Source organism: Acanthopagrus latus, chromosome 6, assembly GCF_904848185.1.
Source record: "Acanthopagrus latus isolate v.2019 chromosome 6, fAcaLat1.1, whole genome shotgun sequence".
Taxonomy (NCBI): domain Eukaryota; kingdom Metazoa; phylum Chordata; class Actinopteri; order Spariformes; family Sparidae; genus Acanthopagrus; species Acanthopagrus latus.
Window position 1 is genome coordinate 27,948,930 of NC_051044.1, and position 23,207 is coordinate 27,972,136.

The window sequence follows — 23,207 nt, forward strand, 5'->3', positions numbered from 1 at the left end:
TATCAACCCTGACAAAAATTGAATGTCAAATTTTTGACATATATTATATTCCTAACACAAATATTACAAACCTTGGACATAATTTACTTTATGGATTTGCTCTAGTCACACAAGTTTTGAAGGTAATGGACATTAGTTAATTGTGCAATTAAAGGAATCTGTCAAAATTAATATGGGTGTGCAGGATGCTGCTGTTTTAATAAATACATCGTATGGAATAAGATCTCTGTGTAGACTTGTGTACAATACCAATTCCAGCATTTTAGGCAGTATTTTAGACATTTTGAATACTAGTGTCACTTTTGGAAAAGTCCTAGAATGAATGACTTTGTTCAAGATTATAACATTTGTATGGCTCCTGTGCATACACTCCCAGTGTTCAAACACATAATGGGTCCAGTGGCTCAAGTCCTGTATTTTAGAGATTCTACAGAGTTTAAAATTCAATTTTAATACCAGATCCAAATTCAGAATTTCTCAGTGTTTTAGCCGGAACAAATTTACCTTCACTCTTCATAAGATGTAGTTATCTGACATCTTGCCTTGTGATGGCAAATACAGCTGGTTACAACTTGTGTGCTGCATGTTTTTTGTTGTTTTCTTGAATGAAAATGACAGAAACAACAAAGTGTAGCATGAAAAATGCAGTGTTTTATGGTCATGGCAGTTTCGTGCTACTGTAGATCAACAACTCGTGTTTTCAGGTACTTGGATTGTGTCTTTGGTGCTTTGGTACTGTGTGTAACTCAAATTGTACTTGTCATGTGCACCGTTTTGAACGTGTGCTCTCACCTTAGCATTGCAAGACTAAGGTTTGTTACATCCCCCTCCTCTGCAGGTACTGCAAGATGCGGTACTATTGAATTGGATAAGCATTAATGTGGCTGTGAGGGGCCGAGCTAACGTTGACTTTTGCATTACTTTAAGGGTAACACAAATTTCAGGGCTGTCCTGAGAAATGTCTCTTCAGTGGAAAATGACTACCAGTATACTCTAGATGTTCAATCTCTTACCCAACTAGCTGCACAATTTTGATGAAACATTTCTCAATTCCACTTTTGCTAAATCCTGCAACATTGTGTGCATCTACGGAATTTTCAGCATAGTTTCACCTTCATTGTTACAGCTTGACATAGGTGTCCCTGGTTAAAATGACAGGCAGTTGGCTTGTTAGTGCCTGAATAAGAATCCAGGTGGCTCCCTTACCAAATATAGACATATGTGGAGAATATCCTAAAACTGTTATCACGCCACTTAGGTCCTGTACTGCACTTAAGCCCCATGAGACCTTAGCATGTTCCAATCACTGCAGATGGCTGTTGGATACAGTCAAACATCAGGTTACAGCTAAATAAGTAGATTTTGTGTTTAGACTATACACCATTTATCGATGTCCTTGTCTGGCAAAAGCATCGGAGATCCTCAAATACACTTCATGTCACCTTTGAAAATGTTGTTTCTTTATATTACGTTTGCAGTGCATAGCCATCTTCATCGGAAGCCTAACCTGAAAATGAGCAGATTTTTACAATGCATTTTTACATTTATTATGATTTTACTATTTTCTGCAACATTTTTTGCATCCAGTAGGTGATTTGAGGGGGGATGAGGGAGGATGCCGTCCTCCTTGTTAGCAAAATTACCAAAAAGCAGCCCCCTTGTTGACCTTTCATCACTCTCCATCTGCTAGTAGCAGCTCTGACACACTGTGAAGCCAAGCTGGACATGGCTGCATTGCGATCTGACTGCCTGGTTTATTTGTGACAAAAGCTGCAACAAGGTGCACAATACTCAATGTGTGTCCCTCAAGGAATTTAGATGGCAAAAAATTCCAAGGGGTCATGTGGGTCATGTAACTTAAAAGAGCCATGCTTGTAGTGCATTGTGAGAAACATGAGAAAACCCTGCCTGAATAAACTCAGTCCATTGCATACAATGTAAAGGTGTATTTACTCATTACTGTAATACAATTATAAAAAACAACAACAACAACAACAAAAAAAACAAGTGTAGTAGGGAGAGAAGGAAGATAACTGGATAAAATGAAATTGTAAAATTAGAAATGTCACTGTTATGGTTAAGGCATCCTGCAACAGCTTCCTTTGGGAGGTGTACATAGGTGTGTCGGGGCAGGGTGGTGCTCCCATTGGGCCAATCACCCTGTTAAAAATTAACAAATCACCTACTGTTTGCATCTATGGTATTTTCAACATAAGTTCACCTTCATTGTTACAGCTTGACATAGGTGTCCCTGGTTAAAATGACAGGCGGTTAGCTTGTTAGTGTCTGACTAAGGATCCAGGTGGCTCGCTTACCAAATATAGACCAATCACACAGAAGTACAAGGACATGGTCATGCAACCTTCAGCACATCTCCATGCTCAGGATGTACGCGAGCACCTGTGCTAGAAACACACAATGCACCAACCAGGTTTCTCGGACTCTACTTTAAAAAAAAAGAAAAAAAAAAATCTGTATCCACAAGCTCCAGCTTTTAGTCAATTGGCAAATGTCATTGTAGCCAATAATGAAAATAGATGTGCGTATACAACTCTCATTCCAGATGTCGAGAACAGTGTTATTACCCTCTGAGCAGTCTTTCCTCAGCTGTATAGTATAAATGGAGCTGGAGCCCTGGCAGTAATGGGTGTCTTGTCTCCTGGGTTGATATTCTCAGGCTGAGACTCAGTGGGAGCCAAATTAATTGAAACCACTGAGGCTGAGGGATGTGAGTTTTGGGGTGCATGGGAGGGCAAGGGTAAAGGAGACTGTAGGGGATGTTGCTGTTTGGATGAGTAAGTCTAAGATGTAACAACCCAACCTTTTATTAATATTTGGGGGCTGTCAAGCCTTCTTTTATTGTAGAACATTTCAGTTTATTTAAGGTTTGCTTTTATTGTGAGTATTTGGAAAGTTACAGTTGAAATTTAATAGATTTAAGATGACTTGAGCCTGTTTAAAATGTAATATGTCACGTAACTATTGTATTGAAACATATTACATGTCATTATTTGTTCTATTACTTTTCTTACAAATACATAAAACTGAGATAAAATTCTAATGGACTTCATAAGAGAAGGGCAACAATTCAAGAGAATGACATACCCTATAGCCTGGCTGGAGAAGATGGAATTGGCTAAAAGTAAACTTGCCACAGGCAAATTCACCCTTGCTTTTCGAGGAGTGGGGAAATCAGAGGCCTCGAAAATATTTGCAATGGTGAGGTGAGGCTGTTCAGTGTGGCATGGCCGTACCATTGAGGAGATGAGGACACTGTGGATGCGCTACTGTTCCTCCACGATGCCTTATAAACCTCCACTTATGTTTGTAAGATATACGCCTATTGTGTATCAGATTCAGTGTTTTAGATACAATGTGTGGTGTGAAATAGTAGCCTGATTGATAAGTGTTTGAGTTCTTTTTATTTTGTATTGTGTGAAGATTTAATTTGATATTTATTCATGGCATATTGATTTATACAAGCTATTTAACATTTAAGTTTATTGGTTGTTTGCGTTAAATCTTTTAATTTTAAATAAAGTTTGTTTTGAATTTCTGTCTGCTGTCTCTCTGATCATGTCTGATCATCAACAAGTGTATAAGGAAAACAATGCAGGTGCGCGGGTGGTCGGGTTTGGGCTGGTCAGGCTGGTGTGTCGAGCTGCGTCAGGTTCGGGCTTAAAAACACACGGGCCAGGTCGGGTTGTAATTTTCAGGCCCGTTGAGAACTCTAACGTACATGTTGCAAGTGGAGCCAGGATCCCACATTGCAACTGCTCCAAAAGCAGACCAGAATTTGCTTTGGCCACAAAAAAAGGTGGGGCTCCACGCCTGGACAAGTTCTGCTAGTCACTTGTTTTTTTGAAGCTTCCCCTAGCCTGGCACAGGTAGCATTTGCCAAAACCCGGGATTGAACCAGGGACCTTCAGATCTTCAGTCTGACACTCTCCCAGCTGAGCTATTTTGGCAAGTACGGCAGTAAAAATCTACAGTTTTCAGCGTTCCATTACATGACCAAAGTGGTCTGAAAAAAAGTCTTATCATGTTGCACGTGGTAGTGTGACAGTCAAAGGCCAGTATTCACAGAGACTATTGTGGATGGATTAAGGGGTTGCAGAAATCATGTTTCAGCCCAATTTCTATTGGGGTTAGGAGGGCAATGATTCAAGAAAATTTTGGTTGATGAACGGTCAGTAGTAGGGCCGAAGGTTCAATCTGCAAGAGCATTCACACTGAGCAGCACCTTAGTGAAATGGAGGAACCATTGGAAGGATCCTTGTTACGCCTGAACAGGGACTTGAACCCTGGACCCTCAGATTAAAAGTCTGATGCTCTACCATCTGAGCTATCCAGGCTCTTGTCAAAGAAAACAGGTATTTTTTCAAAAGACCAACAGTGTTCTATGGTCAACTGATAAAATTTCCATTAGGCTTCATGTTGTTCTGTCGAGTACATGTTGCACGTGGAGCCAGGATCCCACACTGCAGCTGCTCCAGAAGGAGAACGAAATTTGCTTTGGCTGCAAAAAAACGGTGGGGTTCCAAGCCTGGACAAGTCCTGATAGTTCTGGTAGTCCATTGTCTTGTTGAAGTTAAACATGTATGGGTTGTGTGGCTTTCATTCTTTGAACAGTTATATTGGCCTGTTCCTGTGTGGCGCCATATGCACCTTTTAAATTTGTTCAATAGTCAGCAGCCACACGCATACAAGGACAAGCAGTTTGTAAAATGTGGACCAGTATGTGCAACATCCAGCCAAACTACACCACTGATTCATTGCAGGGTGAGAGGTCGGAATGTTGGCTTTGAAAGCTCTGTCACAAAAGTGCTACAGCACCTGACAAACATGCAGTCCCTTCCACTAAGCTGGCGCAGGTGGCATTTGCCGAAACCCGGGATTGAACCAGGGCCCTTCAGATCTTCAGTCTGACGCTCTCCCAGCTGAGCTATTTCGGCCCTGCAAACAAGGTCTCAACATGTTGCACTTGGTAGTGTGACAGTCAAAGGCCAGTATTCACAGAGACTATTGTGGATGGATTAAGGGGTTGCAGAAATCATGTTTCAGCCTAATTTCTGTTGGGGTTAGGGGGGCAATGATTCAAGAAAATTTTGGTTGATGAACGGTCAGTAGTAGGGCCGAAGGTTCAATCTGCAAGAGCATTCACACTGAGCAGCACCTTAGTGAAATGGAGGAACCATTGGAAGGATCCTTGTTACGCCTGAACAGGGACTTGAACCCTGGACCCTCAGATTAAAAGTCTGATGCTCTACCATCTGAGCTATCCAGGCTCTTGTCAAAGAAAACAGGTATTTTTTCAAAAGACCAACAGTGTTCTATGGTCAACTGATAAAATTTCCATTAGGCTTCATGTTGTTCTGTCGAGTACATGTTGCACGTGGAGCCAGGATCCCACACTGCAGCTGCTCCAGAAGGAGAACGAAATTTGCTTTGGCTGCAAAAAAACGGTGGGGTTCCAAGCCTGGACAAGTCCTGATAGTTCTGGTAGTCCATTGTCTTGTTGAAGTTAAACATGTATGGGTTGTGTGGCTTTCATTCTTTGAACAGTTATATTGGCCTGTTCCTGTGTGGCGCCATATGCACCTTTTAAATTTGTTCAATAGTCAGCAGCCACACGCATACAAGGACAAGCAGTTTGTAAAATGTGGACCAGTATGTGCAACATCCAGCCAAACTACACCACTGATTCATTGCAGGGTGAGAGGTCGGAATGTTGGCTTTGAAAGCTCTGTCACAAAAGTGCTACAGCACCTGACAAACATGCAGTCCCTTCCACTAAGCTGGCGCAGGTGGCATTTGCCGAAACCCGGGATTGAACCAGGGCCCTTCAGATCTTCAGTCTGACGCTCTCCCAGCTGAGCTATTTCGGCCCAGCAAACAAGGTCTCAACATGTTGCACTTGGTAGTGTGACAGTCAAAGGCCAGTATTCACAGAGACTATTGTGGATGGATTAAGGGGTTGCAGAAATCATGTTTCAGCCTAATTTCTGTTGGGGTTAGGAGGGCAATGATTCAAGAAAATTTTGGTTGATGAACGGTCAGTAGTAGGGCCGAAGGTTCAATCTGCAAGAGCATTCACACTGAGCAGCACCTTAGTGAAATGGAGGAACCATTGGAAGGATCCTTGTTACGCCTGAACAGGGACTTGAACCCTGGACCCTCAGATTAAAAGTCTGATGCTCTACCATCTGAGCTATCCAGGCTCTTGTCAAAGAAAACAGGTATTTTTTCAAAAGACCAACAGTGTTCTATGGTCAACTGATAAAATTTCCATTAGGCTTCATGTTGTTCTGTCGAGTACATGTTGCACGTGGAGCCAGGATCCCACACTGCAGCTGCTCCAGAAGGAGAACGAAATTTGCTTTGGCTGCAAAAAAACGGTGGGGTTCCAAGCCTGGACAAGTCCTGATAGTTCTGGTAGTCCATTGTCTTGTTGAAGTTAAACATGTATGGGTTGTGTGGCTTTCATTCTTTGAACAGTTATATTGGCCTGTTCCTGTGTGGCGCCATATGCACCTTTTAAATTTGTTCAATAGTCAGCAGCCACACGCATACAAGGACAAGCAGTTTGTAAAATGTGGACCAGTATGTGCAACATCCAGCCAAACTACACCACTGATTCATTGCTGGGTGAGAGGTCGGAATGTTGGCTTTGAAAGGTCTGTCACAAAAGTGCTACAGCACCTGACAAACATGCAGTCCCTTCCACTAAGCTAGCGCAGGTGGCATTTGCCGAAACCCGGGATTGAACCAGGGCCCTTCAGATCTTCAGTCTGACGCTCTCCCAGCTGAGCTATTTCGGCCCTGAAAACAAGGTCTCAACATGTTGCACGTGGTAGTGTGACAGTCAAAGGCCAGTATTCACAGAGACTATTGTGGATGGATTAAGGGGTTGCAGAAATCATGTTTCAGCCCAATTTCTATTGGGGTTAGGAGGGCAATGATTCAAGAAAATTTTGGTTGATGAACGGTCAGTAGTAGGGCCGAAGGTTCAATCTGCAAGAGCATTCACACTGAGCAGCACCTTAGCGAAACGCTAAATGGAGGAACCATTGGAAGGATCCTTGTTACGCCTGAACAGGGACTTGAACCCTGGACCCTCAGATTAAAAGTCTGATGCTCTACCGTCTGAGCTATCCAGGCTTGTTAAAAACTACAAAGGTGTTTTCACCATTGGGCTTTATGTCTTACTTACGTGTTACAATCAGAGCCAGGACCTCACATTGTGGCTCCTCCAACTAGAGAATAGAAATCACTTTTGTGAAAAAAAAAGGGATGTTCAAACCTTGGAGTGGAGCTAGGATAGCAAAATGAGTTTGAAGCTACATATGTGTTGCTTTCATACATGATACTCATATGTATCTTTAATGTAATCCACTATAGGTCATAGCAATTATTACAGTAGCAAATGAGGAAGTCAGATGAATTATGATGAAGTTTAAAAAAGAAGCAGGAGTATAAAGTCAAATATAAAGAGGTATAAAGTATTTAAAGGGAGAAGGACAGGGTGTGTAGTTGGGCAAAATAGGACTTTCACCCAGGAGACTGCTGTTCCCATCTTGTGTGAAAGGAAAAGTCAACAGTGAGTTATTTTACTTCCTAATGTTAAATTATTTAATGTATGCACACATGAAACTTAAGTTATTAAGAACACAAGTAAATGGCAAGAAGGTCCAGTACATTTGTCGTTGGTATGCTGCAACTTTCATATTGTTGGATATGTGGATATCATTTGAACCAATGGTAAACAGGCTTTTCAGTGTACAGTTATGTTGGCGTCAGTCTCTGACTTCATGAGTACATTACTGTCCACTTTCCGGCGCAGAAAGACATTCTTGTCTGACAACTCGGCCACCTGCTGATGTTGTTGGCTTGTCACAGGCATGTGCAGTCCTTTTTAAAAGAGAACCAAGCAAAAATTACACTTGAACTTTAAGCACATACTGTGCAATGAATAGAGTCAGTCTAGACATCAAGATAAATGAAAGTTGCAAAGTTTTTCTACAGATGCTCTTTTTACTGAAAAAATATACTCCGATGTGCCCTGTTGTAATCACCAGCATGGTGATTCGTAACCGTTATTAATTTGTATTATGTTCTCTGTAACAGATTTCAATCACATTTATGTTACATTTATACTGTAAATTACTAGGTGTAAATGTTATTCCCCAACACAGCCTGTAATCATATCTTTGGCCGTCATTTGCGTTATGATATTATCATGCTAACGCATTTAGACTATTACACTTTATATTCAAGAGCTTAGCCAGGTTATCTGAAAGGTTTATTTGGAGATGAAGTGAAAGAGAGAGCACCCAAAATATTGGCATGTATGGATAATATGAGGTGTTAAAATGTGTGTACGATCTGACTGATCATAATTCTTGCCATGTCAGACTTCTTAACTGTGCTCCCAGATCCCAGCTCATAGCTTGGTGAGAATAGTGTTATTACTGATATTACAGATCAATGATTAATACCTTTTTTAAGGGATATCACTTTTTTGATTTCAGAGTGTCATTTTTGGATGGCAAGATTTGCGATTTTAATTATAACTTGTATAATTAGAGTTAAGGGTTTAAGCTGCCGCCTGCTGATTCACCCTCTATAATAATAGTTGTCATAACTCAGTCATTACTGTCTGTGAGTTGATGAAACAAAATAAAAGAAAATCATGCCATTGCTTGGGTGAAATCCTGTTTTCTTGCAGTGTCTGTACATTTGGTGAAGGACACAAGGGTACATCGTGGTTTGGTGGGAATCAGCACACCACTCTGTATTATGAGACCTTCATAGTGGCAGGTTTTCCTCTACAGAAACAGAAACAGTGTAAGTAATTGGATCCCATCAATATCCGACAGGTACCTAGCAGTTTGCTTGGCAGTTGTCAAGTGAAAATGGCTGACAGCTGGCGAACAGAGTTGTCAGAATGTACCGGTTAAACATTTAACAACATAATATGATCATTTTGAGCTTAACTTCATGAAATGAACTTGTTCTGTCAGTCTGTGAAGATATAATGAAGGTCAAGCAGCCATAACACCAAGCTGTTAGCTGTATCAGGTTTAAAACACTACCAGGAGTGTCTTTCCAGCCGTTATTACCATAATTGAGAAAACCCACTATGTACAGTAGTTGTTTTCAGGATATATGATGCCATGATTCTATTTGAATATTTTAGAGTAGTCAAATTATACCACTCACGTAATATAATATAATACAGTAATAACAGAGGAAAAATGAGCTAAAATCATAAGGAGAAAGCACTAGGCTGGATAATTTAGAGCCTTTTTGTGTCTGAACAACCAGCATGTGGATTATTTTATCTGACTCTATTAATTGAGAAACAAGATTTATCTTTTTTATAATATCTTGTTGAGTATTATATCCATAAATAAAGCTATGTAGCTTGATTCATAGATAAAACCAAAAAACAAAACAAAAACAAAAACATGGCACTTCAAAGGTGCCATAGGTAAGAATTATATTTCAAGCAAGTAGGGTGCATCATATCACCAGTGCAATCGTTAACTGTTTCTAACTGCAGCATACTGTTGTTAATGTTAGCTAGACAGCTCAGTTAACTGTGCAGGTAGCAGTTGTAATAGCTGACAGATTCTTTTCGCTGTCATTTCAGAGGTGGAGCTAGCTGCGGGATTTGTGAGGACGCGAGGGCGACACAGAGTCAGCTGCTTTTCTGCTGGACAAGTAAGGACCCCTGCTTGATAAATGATCCATTCTATGTTTTAACCACAAGGCTATGGCGGTGGCGGTTACAGCAATACTCGCAATAACGCGATGTTGCAGTTGAGCTACATAGCTTGTTGCTAAATCTAGTTTGTTAGACTGTATGCTGACTCTGGTGTTTAGCTCTGTCTTTATGGCTGCTGGTTTGCAAAAGTGTCTTTCAAGTGACCGATTTGACCGACCCCCTGCCCTGCATGTTTCCGTGCCCCGACACCCAATTCAAATGAATGACTGTGTACTGTGAGTGAGGCATATTGTTTTCGTTACTAACCATATCCAACTCACAAACACACACAGATGTTTTTTTTTAGTACTCACCGCTGTCAGGTTGTCACTATTGGGACATTTAGGCTGCACTTTCTCTCCCGTTCTCCTGTGACTAGCTCACTTATTGCTTTCGCAGTGCATCCCGCTGGCCTCTTGAAAGACTCCGGTCATGCGCAATGAGTGCATGGGCAGAGTGCATGCAGGTAAAATGGAGAGGTGGCATGTCCGATCAAATCATACAGGTCAGATGAGACGATTGGGGGGGCTTATGACGGGCCTGGAACAGCTCTGCATCCAGAATAACTTACCAGCCCCAGCATTAAATGACACCACAAGTACTTATTTGCCACATATTGTTCAGCCTTGACTGACAGAACTTAATGACCAGTATCATCATGTGAGGAAACATCTCAAGTGTGACATGTTAATGATAGGCTTGATGATCTCATGATGTTACTTTTCCTTTAGCAGAGACACGCTGACAGCTGCTGTCAGGAGTTTTAACATTTCTATAGCTTTGGTTTCAACTGATGCTCCGCTGGGACTTGATCCTGTGCGTTTGAAACTGCATTGTGTGCAGGGGTTGTTTCGTTCTCCGGGAGGTGATTCTTGATTTTTGCGGTGCGTGACCCTCTGGCGGTAGAATCCCAAGGTATTTGCATCCTGAAATTGAAATGTCTCAGCTCTCAAAACAGGTGCAGTCGTGTCCTATATGGTTATTTGTGCACCCGCTTTGTGCGCAGACTGATGTTGTTAGATTTTCAATATGCAGTTCTGTGAAACCCCCTCTTGGACAGAGGAGCTGTCAGCTGAGATTTCGACACTGTCATGGGACGTAGGGACGACACTCATTTCAACTGCGTAACTGTTTTGTGAACAGCCTCAGCAATCAAAACTTCTCGTGAGCTTTGACAACAGGCCCTCAGCATGCAAACAAGCCCTCCAGTATTAATGGAGATTAATCTGAGGGCTCTGATGTACGGGGAGTGATGAAGAAGCAGCACAGACAATTGCTCCCCAGTGCTCACGAGCAGAAGTCTGCTCCACGATTCAGCACCGCAGTAATGAAAACAGAGAATAATGTACTCCATTACCTAATTTCATTACCTAATTTCCCACAGAGATCAATATCAGAGTTTGATCTAATCTATCTTAAATTCTCATCATGGATCTGAGAAAATAGGTTAACTAAGCTTTTTGGCCCAATGTTAAATACATTCCGGGTGGATGGAATGTTTTTTTAGAGAGGGGAAAACATCAAGTCGAGTTTACATATCACAAGCGGTGTGACTTAGCTTGTGAAAACAGTTTTAATGTCCTCTGGAGGAGCCGCAGAGGACTTCCTAATGTAGGAGTAAATAACGGTGGTGATGTCATCAGGGTTATCTGGGCTTTGTGCTTGGAGATTACAAAGATTGCATTATAACTTTGCAGTGTGCTGCGTGAAAAACAAAGCTCAGCAGTCAGTGAGGGACAGAAGCTCTCCAGTCGCACTGTGGGAAGTGTAGGATTGAGTGTTTTTGGGTCATACTAGAGGCTAAAAATCTCGATATATGGGCCTCTGCTGCATTGATTTCAGCCATTTTTTAAAAAAGTCTTTCCCTCTAAAGTCCCCTTACTTTATGCAGCTGCTCTAAATCAATTGAATGTCCCTCTGAGCCATGTTGAAATATAGTTTCTTTGACATATAGCTCTTTGAGATGTTTTCCAGAATGTCACCCCCTCCCACTTGCATGTGGTATAGTAGTAGTTTTCTGCCTCGGATTCATTACAACTAGCGCCTGTTCAAGACATGCTGCTCAAAAATGTAACATCTGATGCATTTTTACTTATCAAACTGTTCAGCATCACATTAGAAAAGTTACAGAATGGTAATGTTATTGGTGTTATAAGATAGTGTTGTAACTTTACATAATTTGAGGTCCAGTGGCACTGCCCCTGTAGGTTATCCAATTGTAATTACCTGTACTGGTGTTCAGCATGGATAATCTGGTAATATGGTTTCCAGAATCAGTCTTCTTAAGATCTGTATGATCACACTGGTACCAATGAGAGAGGCTGCCAAGCAACACTGTGGACCTTGAGGCTATCGTTAGTTAGCATTCTACTGTTGACAGCAACTCAAAATCTCACCTCCAGTTTCCACTGAAGAAAAGAAAACTTGTGTCGATTGCTCTCATCCAGACATTATTTACCCTTTGTGTTTTGTTTCTTGCATTTCCCTTTTGTTTACATCTGCTTCTCCATGAGATCACCTGAGAGGGATCTCGTGTGAGCCCAGCATCAGACTGCTGAGCCATGAAGTCATGCATCCACTTCTGCACAGAGCATCGTTTGATGTCTGAATTTATGTTGATTACTCAGTTACTAGATAAGGCTCATGTCTTCACACTGGGGTTGTGAGTGTGTGTGTTTGTGTTTTTCTGTGGGCGGACAGGGTGACTTAAGCAGATGGACTGCCATCAATTGATGCTGACCGTCACTTAGACCCCCAAATCCATGTCCTTTGTTGTGCTAAGAGGCTTTGAAGGCCCCTTCATCCTTACAAATTAAATTTAGACTTGAGCTTTGGGCATAGATCGAGGGTAGTGATCTTACCTTTTGACAGTCTCTCTCTCTCTCTCTTTCTCTCTCTCTCAACAAGTTAATTGCAAGCCAGCATTTGATCCTTGTACTGCTGGACAAACATGAAATGCTCATGAAAGAGCCATTGTTAAAGACTCCACAGCATCAGACGCAAATTTAATCTATATGATAGCCAGTTTCCACCCTGCAGGCTCTCACTGAGAGTGACATTTAAAATCTCCTGAGAGCCGAGAGCAGAGTCCTCTCTTCATTAGCCGTCTTCCAAGAAGCCGGGACCGGAACCTCTGAAGAGCTTCAACTGTGGAAGCAACAAAATGGCATGAATTTTTTATATAGTAACTCTATTGTGCGGCTTCTTCTTATGTTCTGCCACATTTCCTATTGAAGTCTGTAGCTGTGAGCCTCCCAGCCCGAGCAAACTGCTTGTAGGCTCACTTTCAGAGTGTCAGGGGGGATAATCAGACACCCATGAACCTGATATCTTCTCCGGCGATGCTCAGTCAAAGCCTCGTCAAAAAAAAAAAAAAAAAAAAAAAGCAGTCACTGTCTTTACCCCACCTTTACTAAAATTAGTCATTTGCTGTGTGACCTACTGGAGGAAAAATGATAAAATCCCTCGCTCTCGTCTGAAATACCACCACCATCTTGCACATTATTCAGGAGACTGACAGCTACAATTGCCCAGCCAGCAAGACGACCGGGCAGTTTTCGACAGAAGCCTGAGTAGCTGTGATGATACTGTATGGTGTGATGAAACGGGTGTTACAGCATCAGCAATTTATGATTGAGACTGTTTTTTTTTTCTGCAGCAAAATTTGTTTTGGTGTTTTTCATGTTGCACACAGAGCTGTTATTGCATCGCGCTGAAAACCGTAATTTCGAGTGGACCGTTTTTCTATCCTCAGTTTTTTTTTATTTTTTTTATTTTTTTTTATTCATGGATATAATATGCCCAGGCGCTTACCAAAACAATCTTTTCATTTTGATTGGAGTGTGCTCAACTGAGGAAACAAAGATGGGTTGATTGGTTTTGGTGACATTGTTATTCCATTTTCTTCTTTTGATTGCTCGACTTTTAAACAGCAACGTGCTGTAATTCACCCCTTACAAAGTAGTCTTCAAAGAAGTGTTTACAAAGACATCCTTGCATTTATAATTTCCACACCATTCAGTCAGAGACACATTGTTGGATTTTTGATGACAATTAAGTGACTGTCAGTTTCTTGTTCGTGTGCACAATCGTAGCTGTCGCGAGGACTGCGCGATAGCACAAGGGTCTCACAAACATTTGCTTTTATTCTATTATTTATCTTTTTATCAACACACTTAATGCAAACTTCCTGTCTGCCTGGTGCCAGGTTGAACCACAACAAAAACCTACACGATTGTTCCATCCTGTGTAACAACCATAGGTCCTAGATGAGTTCACAACTCAACAGTAGGCAGATGAAAAGGTTAAAGGTGATTCTTATTGCGAGTTTCAAATAATATTTGGGATTAAACTGACTGAAATGTGTGAAACAGATGATATTGATTCGTATGGGCGCTGCATCAGACTGAGAGAAGCACTGAGCACAACACTCTCAGGAGATGAATGTGCAGGACCCGTTCCAAGAGCTAAGATTACTCAGAGATATTACTCCAGAGGGAGCAAATACAGCACTTCAAAGCCCCTGTTTTTCCTCAAATGCATCAGACAAACATTTCCCAACTGTGAGATTGAATTTGCGTACGTAAACGTCTCAGGGCAGGCTGTGGGGGCTGGCTTTTCTATCCACTGAAAACAATGAATTAGACACATCTTACTGCTTTGTTTGCTGCAGTTTGAATGTAAGAAAATGTATGTGATTTGTGTCACTTGTTTCAGAAAAAACTGTTTTACCCGCCTTTTTGAGGGTTCGATATACAACATTTTGTGCCACTGGATGTCGCAGTGGAGCACCAGTATCTCGGACTATGACAGATGGTTGTGACGGCCACTAATCAGAAAAAATCTCTTTTAATGCTGTCCTCCAGGCCACCAGACTCCATGACAAAAACTGGCATTTTACCCTGCTGATGGTTATTTCAGTGAAAACAAAAACAGATTAAAACACTTGAGAACTGTCTTGGTTAGTCTGTCCACTGTTTGAATGATCATTAATTGTGGTTCGATTGAATGGAACCCTTAAAGATTCGGAGAGTGAGGAAGTCTGCAGACATGACCAGAAATATTGTGAATAAAACATTAACGCATGACCTCGTACGTGAGCTGAGTCTCGGAGACATTTCCAAGAGGCAAACTTATAAGTCTCATGATCCCATGTTACCTGAATGTTATGTCACCCCAGTGTAAGAAATAACATACAGTGAGTGTCATTCACAGAATTTGAAGTGCAAAGATCATATGTATTTAGGCTCTACACGTTTCTTGCACTGCACATAACATTACATACACTGGTACTAAGCTGCCGAGAGAACTAGCATAATTATTAGCTTGCTAACTATCCTGCTAAAGCTAGTTAACTAAACCATTTAACCAAGTAAATGATGCTTTAGGTTGCTAAAGTGCATTCATGTACACATGTGCTGTTGTAAACAGGTAGCAGCTTGTATACTTCAGTTTGTTGCCTAGCTACAGAAAATTATGTGAACTAAACAGGGAAACATGACCACATTCACATAATCTTATTGGATCATATTTGTCAGCAACACGTGGTAAGCAGCTGTTTACGTCTATTTTGTATTATTGTATTGCCAGTGTCAGTTTGTGTCTTTCAAAATACGCCAAACAAATTTAACATCCATTCGAACGGACACTGATAAATGAGTGTGTCTGTGTCATCATTTCCAAATCTTGTTTCGACTCGTCCAGACGTAAACACGGAAAACAATCTTGCAAATCTCTTAATATTCTCACCCTGGAGTTTTCCAAAAAAAAAAAAAAGGAAAGGTCTTCAGCATGTGACTAAAACTGTTCAGAATGTCATGGTACTCAGCTACAGAGCAGTGATATGGGTGAAGTCTCTGCACAGAGCCCAAAGGATACTGACAGACAACACCCACCCAAGCCACAGTATGTTCACCCTGCTGCCATCTGGTGAAAGATACAGAAGTATCCACTGCCATATCACACGACTGCAGAGCAGCTTTATTTCCCTAGCTGTGAGACTTTTCCCTTCACCCTCATTTGAATTAAATACCTTGTCTTTGTTTTTTTGTTTTTTTTCTGTTATGTATCATAAAGGAGCTTTACAGCCCTCATGTCGTCAAATGACAATAAATGAACGTCTACATTTACCTCTTGAAGGATCTTTGGTGACATTTTTGCATGTATAGCAAGGACGAAACACAGCTAGGGATGGGCCATCTCATGATCATTCGTGCAAGAGCTGGAGGCTTTGTCTTGCTTCATTTCTAAACCTTTACATTGTTTCATTCACTGTTATAATGGGTTGAGATGAGCTGGAGGTTTGCAATGAAAACAGCTTTCCTTGATGTGTGTTGCTGAAAAGAGGGAGATAACAGGACCTTTTTCCAACTTGCTTTATAGTATCTCCACTGTGAAAACAGGAAACACAAGCAGCCTGTGCTCCCTGCATGGTCTCTTTGTTAGGTCTCCACCAGCCTCTGGAGAAATATTGGTCTTTTTAGCTCCTTAATGCTCCACTGTGTTCACATATTAGCAGCTAACTTTTGCTTCAGGTTATTTGGTGAAAAAGACACAAGAATGAAACAAAACATTAAAGTTGCAAACCGTGAAAACAAAACATTGACCTGAAAGATGTCTCATAAAGCTGAGGGGGGCTGCACTGAGGTTGTAATTCTGTCTGGTCTCATCACCATGAGTTGCTGTGTGTTTGATTGACTGTTAGTATAGAAATATTAATTGGAGCAACTTTAAAATTAATATAACTTTTTAATGATATGTTACATCACAATTAGATTTTGTTTAGAACTAGATAGCATTCATTTTGGATCCTCTAATTCAACAATACAAAAAAGAGCCTCCATATAATGAAGTGCATGCAACAAGCTCACAACTTGTCTCTGTAGCCTACAAAATAGGAAAATACTGTCCAAGGTACAAATGCACTTGACTTGAAAATCTGATTGATTGCTCCCAACATAACTGAGAACATTATGAAACTACTATATGAATTTGCCAGCTCCGCATTGCCACCCTAAACTGGAGATTTATTTTTACAATACATGATAAAATCCAAATATGAATAAACAAGCCCCTCAGGGAGGTGGGTGTTTATGCAGCTTATGCAAGCTGGGTTCATATGTCACTATTCTGCAGGCCAGAGGGCAAATTTTGAGCATAACTATGTCGGTGTCTCTTACAAGCGGCTCCAGGTGGAATCAAACTGACACGGTTTCTCGTGGGTGGTTTATTCCTTTAAGCAATCTTCGCTTTGAGTAGAACATTTTTATAAAAAGAAAAAAAATATATATATATGTATGATTGTAGCATCATACTTAATATGACTGACAACTTTGGCATGATGACAAGTAACACAGATTCTGTATCCGGGGGCATTGTTTCAGCAAAAGCAGGGGTAAGGCGCTGTAACATGAAAGGACGTACTAAATGACTGAAAACTGTTTTGACAGACATGCACAATGCCTCATGACAGTAATGATGTTAATAGGGCAGTGAACAAACAATATTGGTACATATTTTAGCACCCTGGGCACAGATCAGGGCTATCATTAATATTTTTTAAACCTTGCAGAATATAAAGACAGATTACAGAATCAGCTTTATTGGTCAAGTATGTGTACACAGACAAGGAAGTTGACCCTGGTTGAATTTGCTCTCAGTGTACAGGGAATAGTTTTTAAACATTAAATCTGAAAAATAAGATAAATAATTGAAAGATTAAGACTGATATATACAAGAAAAACAAATACAATTTTAGGGAGTGCAGAGTTTTCCACAGTACAACAACAAACAGTTCAATATAGTAAAACAGTATTTACATTAAAACAGTGGCAAGATTTATTGCACAGTGGTTTTAATTGATACTCTGACTGTTAAGTGTTCATCAGAGTAACAGCCTGGGTGAAGAAACTCTCTCGATGTCTCGTCGTTTTGGCTCTGTAACGGCTATCAGAGTAGAACAGAACCTTGAACAGTTTGTGACCGGGGTGTGAGGGGTCTGCAGAGATGGTACCAGGACCGGTACAAGTCCCGCATGGACGACCTTGTTGTCCGTTGCAGTCTGTTCCTGACCTGTTTGGTTACAGTGAAGCGGGATTTTGTCTTGAAGTGTCATCCCCACGTTCTTGAGCGGGAATGTCTTCCAGATGGTTCTGACCATGCAGACTCATCACCGGTTCCATATGAGATCGATGGAGTTTCACAGAAGGGTCTCCTCAGCTGCAGTCATCTGTGTAGAGGGAGAAGAGCAGTGGGGAGAGGACACAACAATAATAATAGTCAAAAACTGAATATTTTGGATTAGGCTTAACTGATCAAAAGGGACCACTGGGCCTTGGTGGAGGTATGTGCTCTCCTGAGTGCCATTCTGGTTTTAGCTTTATAATGCTGTATCATATATTTGCATACCACAGACACAAATGCTTAAAACATGCAACATTATTAGGCTGCTTATCTTTATTTTCCCAGAGTTGCCGTACCTTGCATACACAATTGACGCCTATGACTGTATCAGATCTTTTAACGTACCTTCAGTAAGCAGAAATTAATAACACTGACTACACTGTTCATTCACACGTGTCTTTCACGGGTTGCTCTTCAGTGGGCTAGCTGCACCTTGCAAACAAACACTTGTACCGGAGGCAATCAGTAGGAGAGGAAAGACCTGATTCAACACGGATGAATATTTGGAGGCCTGAAATTTGAAACCATGAATTATTCATTTGTGGCACTTTAATGAATGTGAAAAGAGTTTGCCCATCATTCATAATCTGCACAGCTGCTGTAATGTGACTCTCTTGCTGTGGGCACTTAGTGGGGTTTCCAACAGGCCATGTGATACCTAGCGTGTGGAGAAAGGGTTGAAATAAGTGTTCTGTGCATGCAAAGATAGAGAAAATCCTGGAACTTTTGCAACAGATCTGATGCTATTTCAGGAATATTTCCCAAAAATGACACCAAGGGCAATAAAAAGCATCTAGTTATTGAGATTTTCATCCCACGCCTCAAAATATGAGTAATATATCAAAGCCATTAGAGAAGCGTTGTCAAGATTGTCTGGGAGCTAAGGAACAGGCAATCTTGTATATATCATTTTTTGAAGGTGATGTACATCTTCATCTTCACTGCTGGACACAAGGAAGAGCATAGATGAATAGTGACAAAGTAATGCACCATGATTCATATCCTGAATTTGTGGTAACTCACAATGATATTGCTTTCAAGGATGGTGATCCCCTGCTTCAGACACAAAACCTAAAATATTTAGTATATTTCCCCTTGAGACACTGGAAAGGGTCTGAATTGTCCTTGATTTATGACTTACTTATTTATTAATTTATTTATGTGTTGTTGCTTGTACCCTGAGTGTGGCGTCGAGGCAGTCAGTCTCTGTATTTCTTTTTCGAGACAGCCACGGTTGCTTGTTGTACATGTTAACTACTCAGGTCTTCTACTCCAAACAAACCCTGTTGTTGCTGTCAGAGTCATAAAATGCATTCATTTCTCAGAGAGCCTATATTCCTAGCAGTCCGCCCAGACAGGCAGTGTTTACAACAGCGAATGCAAAGTCTTTTTCTGACGCGACAGAAAGTTGAATCTCCATAGTGCTGTGTTCAAGGATGGCGCTTTGTGATTGGTTGGTAGATTTCCTTGATGATTTAATTGCCTTCCGACTGCCACTGAAAAGCTGTTGGTATGTGAAGGTAAATGCATGCAGAGTTACAGCACTATGTTTCCTAAATCAAGGTTAAACTGAGATTTAATTATGTTTGTCTTGATCCATTTTGCACTATCCACAGTCAGTGCTTTCAGCTGCGTTCCAGTCATAGGCATACGCCTGAATGCTTTCAGATTTCAACCATATGTTTTTTTTTTTAAATTAAATTAGTGCAAAAGTTTAGCTTTACTGTTTGTGGGTTGTGGTTTCGTCTTGCTGCTAATCTTTCTTCAGTTCCAAAAGCCCCAAAAGTCAAGACGGGTCCATTAATCTCGGTCATCCATGTTAGTAAATGGACGATTGTAAGATACTTAAAAGTTGACTGCAATGAAACCGCTTGTTTTTGTGCACTATGTATTCCACTAAATAATACCTGTTTCGCGGCTTCAAGCTCTACTACTATTGCCACGATCTCCATGTTGGAATTTTTAGAAACTATGTAAGTATAGTTTTTATGCTCAGACTTTTTATGACTCAGTTGTAAGCACACTGTCAAGACTAAGTTCAGGGATACAACTAAGAAATTTGCTGAATACCTTCAAATGCATTTTCATTTCAATTTTACAATCAGGTCACTCATGGAAACATTATCCGTCAGATATCATCCAAACCAAGATACGCAGAATACCACGGTGAGCAATTATACTAAAGTTTCTGTCACTGCCTTCTCTAAAGGAAAGTGTTTCATATATTTTCTTCTTCTCAGTATGCCTGTTCAGTGGAGACATGAAGTTAAATCTGAAAATGTGTCAGGAAAGTTTGAAGTGACCATATGACTCACAGCTGAACATTTGACAGATGTTGGAGATGGCCACAGGTTTTCAATGATTTTTCTCTTGGAGACAGCCAGAGAGGAGGAAAAGAAAATTGTTACAGCAGAGATGAAGACTGATGAAAGGTGTGGGTGGGATATATCTTTTTCCCCACATTGTAGCACCTAACTAGACTCCCCTGCCCATCACAAAATAAATGAGTTGACCTTAAGCGTTTCAGTTAGCCTGCAGTCGGTGTTGACGTGTGGGCAGGGAAGCTCGTAACCTCCTTTTTGCTGGACAAATTACAGAACACACAGTATATATAGTTATTCATATAATATACATTCATACAAATATACATAAACATGTGATGCATCTATTGAATCGGCATCAGGGAAATTGTAAACAGCAGCAAAATGATGATATGGTCGGCATCAAGCATCAAAAGTGTCACAACAGGCAGCCAGTGTCCGTCCACTTTGATTGAGTGTGAGCATCAAGCATCAGTGTCACCCACGTCTCCTCAACCCGCTGTAGTCCTGCGCTCTGTTGACCTGTCGGTTTGAAATGTGGGTGTAACGGACTCCGATGTGACGTTGTTTGGCCAACCTGAGTCCCATTTGTCCATTTTCCTTTTCACGTTACCAGAAATGAGCCAGGAGCTGCCTTAAACTCACTTCCTCCCTGGGATTGTCTGGCTGGTCAGGTTGGATGATGTAAAGACGCTGAGCTACTTGATGGTCTCAAAGTGCGCAACTGTGCTGTAGGCAACAGCACTACAGCACAGCACTACAGCACAGGCTCATTTTCAGTAAGGAAGCCGAGAACGTTACGGTGTATACGTTGCCATAGCAGTTCCTCACACTTGAATTCATCAAGCATGTTTAATTAAGTCATCATTGGCCTCGTGTCATTGTATTGATACAGAATCAAAAGGCACTGGAGCATGTAATAGGTTAAATTGTATGTGAGTCATAACCTTTTATCCACTTCTAATCAGAAAAAAAAAGGTTATGTTCAGGCATCGTTGTTCAGTTCTTCAGTCCTGTGACAAAGAACATTGTCCCAGCACTCCGAAAATTTAATCACTGGCTCATATGAAGAAAATACAGTTACTGAACAGTTGAAAATACGGTCTTCACTGACAGGTTCAAATGTTTTTGGATCAGACTAACAGCAATGATATATCCAGAGTAATCACCTCGTAACATTGTTTTGGCTAAAATGATGGCAAGAATTATATTTGGCGGTCACAGAGGAAGTGGTTTAGACTTGGATACCTGTCCATCTGACCTGTTTGGTCTCCACTAGGTCCTGTGTGAACTTTGCCGGTTAAAGGTCCAACTTTTATCACCAGCTTATTGCTAGCTTCATCTGTTTGATGTTGTGACAGGTGGCAAAAAAACAGCATTACACAAAGCTTGTTTGCTGAAAACAGCTGAAAGAGGTGGATAGAAATCAAACAGCAGGCTTGAGTATGTTTGGTCACTGCGATCTTTTCACTTATCTGTTTAATTGTTAAAATATTGACTGCCTTTAATGATTAATCAAGTCAATGTAGTCTCCAAATGTGACTGGTTTGATTGAAAGATTCAATTCAGTAATGCACGCATCAACATATTAAATTGCGCTCAGATTTGTATGAACATTCGTCTCGAATTTCAAAAACATTTCATTTCTTGAAAAGCTTCCACTCTCCCGAACAAATTCTCAAAGGAAGCTGTTTATACCAAGATTCTGTGTTTTTCTCAAGTACAGCTCTTGCATAATACCTGAGAGCTTTTAACACCCCCCCCCCCCCCCCCCCAAAAAAAAAAAGGAAAAATGTTTGCCATTTCCTTTTCTCTAGGAAAAGACACCTTTTCCTTTGATGTCTAGGGTGCAAACTAGTGAATACAGAGTGTTTTGTTATTACAGCCAGTGCAAGCAGGGCTCTATCTACCTGCAGAATCAATCAGTCTTTTTTTGATAGCTCTGCTGGAGTCTGTCTTGCTGGAAACCAAATTACACTGAGTAAATGGCCTCTATGGTGCCAGTGCAGACATTCAGGTCATTATGATTAGTTTTGGTGTCTGGAAGTACATGTTTGTGATATCAGACTTTTTTTTCTCCTAATAAATGTAATCTCCTGTGGAAGTGCACTTTTTATATTCAGAAAAGTGGGACTAATGCTCCTACAGTACATGTCCTATATAAAGCTGAGGTAAATCATTTGTATGGACTGCCTCATCCAAAGAGGAGGTGCAGCTGCTCACCACAGTAGCCTTGATTTGCATGAAGGCTGCACCTTTGTAGTCCTCGCTTTTTTTTTTCTTTTTTTTTGGTGGAGGCAGCACCTGAAACGGGTCACAGCTGCTGACACAATGGAGTCCGGTGAAAACTCATAAAATGGGGAGCTGGAAATCAATAAAGAACCTATATTGCCCTTGCTTATTGAATATAGCTTTTTTTCAAGTTTAAAGTAGCCATACTAGCCTGTAACATCCTAGCCTTCTGAGTTTGACTGCCTTTGACTCGCTACAGGAGAAGATCGTGTTTGGGTCAAAATAAGTAACTTTACTTATGTATGTAAGTTAGGCTGCATATGTAAATCAAACTTGGGACATGACCAGCATTCTCCTGAGACTAAGCCCTGTGTTTGTTAAACCCATCAAATGACACCCAACCTCCTCCTGATCTGAACATTTATGCTACGTCACCTGACTTCCTCTACTTTGTTCCATTCTTAAGATGGCTCCATATCCCACTGGGAGTGTTTTAGAAGTGAAGTGTAATGCCTGCATGATATCACTGACTTACCCAGGTTGTGTTCATTTTGTCATTTGACCAGGCTACGTAGTTAAATCCTTTCATCATGTGTCTGTTTTAAATGTGTTGTGTATTGTTCATATATCTGACTATGAATCTGCAACCTTTTTTTTTGTCATTATTATTATTTTGAAAATTGATGGGATGCACTATGCGGTTC

The 23,207-nt window shown here is 40.8% G+C and overlaps 1 protein-coding gene and 8 non-coding genes across 15 annotated transcripts in view; 1 reads left to right on the plus strand and 8 right to left on the minus strand.

Moving 5' to 3' along the window:
• LOC119021875 (contactin-4) overlaps positions 1-23,207 on the plus strand; it is a 122,230-nt gene that overhangs the window by 37,737 nt on the left and 61,286 nt on the right. For 5 of the 7 annotated variants that reach the window (XM_037102445.1, XM_037102449.1, XM_037102446.1 and 2 more), the window contains exon 2: positions 9,656-9,726. The exons of 1 other annotated variant lie outside the window; for it this stretch is intronic. The gene's annotated coding sequence lies outside the window, so the exon portion shown is untranslated. Of the gene's footprint in view, positions 1-8,728; positions 8,848-9,655; positions 9,727-23,207 lie in introns of all 7 variants that reach the window. One more of the 7 variants, XM_037102444.1, reaches the window with a different exon arrangement.
• trnaf-gaa lies at positions 3,896-3,968 on the minus strand. Its single transcript has one exon. It is a non-coding gene; the product is annotated as a tRNA-Phe (tRNA).
• trnak-uuu lies at positions 4,283-4,355 on the minus strand. Its single transcript has one exon. It is a non-coding gene; the product is annotated as a tRNA-Lys (tRNA).
• Positions 4,883-4,955, minus strand: trnaf-gaa. Its single transcript has one exon. It is a non-coding gene; the product is annotated as a tRNA-Phe (tRNA).
• On the minus strand, positions 5,216-5,288 carry trnak-uuu. The gene has a single exon. It is a non-coding gene; the product is annotated as a tRNA-Lys (tRNA).
• Positions 5,816-5,888, minus strand: trnaf-gaa. The gene has a single exon. It is a non-coding gene; the product is annotated as a tRNA-Phe (tRNA).
• On the minus strand, positions 6,149-6,221 carry trnak-uuu. The gene has a single exon. It is a non-coding gene; the product is annotated as a tRNA-Lys (tRNA).
• On the minus strand, positions 6,749-6,821 carry trnaf-gaa. The gene has a single exon. It is a non-coding gene; the product is annotated as a tRNA-Phe (tRNA).
• trnak-uuu lies at positions 7,089-7,161 on the minus strand. Its single transcript has one exon. It is a non-coding gene; the product is annotated as a tRNA-Lys (tRNA).